This window comes from Apaloderma vittatum, unplaced genomic scaffold, assembly GCF_000703405.1.
Source record: "Apaloderma vittatum isolate BGI_N311 unplaced genomic scaffold, ASM70340v1 scaffold16260, whole genome shotgun sequence".
In the NCBI taxonomy this organism is placed as follows: domain Eukaryota; kingdom Metazoa; phylum Chordata; class Aves; order Trogoniformes; family Trogonidae; genus Apaloderma; species Apaloderma vittatum.
In genome coordinates, this window is record NW_009696396.1 from 50,612 (window position 1) to 50,860 (window position 249).

The following is a 249-nucleotide window of genomic DNA, read 5'->3' on the forward strand; positions in this document are numbered from 1 at the left end:
TGAGCCGACCAGCGGCCATCGCTCTGCTGGGCACTTCCCTTCTGCCTTTCTTCTTAATTTATTTTAATTTATTTCATTTTTTTTATTGTTTGGGGTTTTTTTTCTTCGCAGTGATTCTTTGGGAAGCTTGGTCAGCTGCAAAAGCCTTCTTTAAGTTCTGGTCCCTGTAAAGTACGCTGTTACATTTTCTTGTACATAAGGTATATATAAATATATATACATATCTCTATATGTATGTATATAGATATA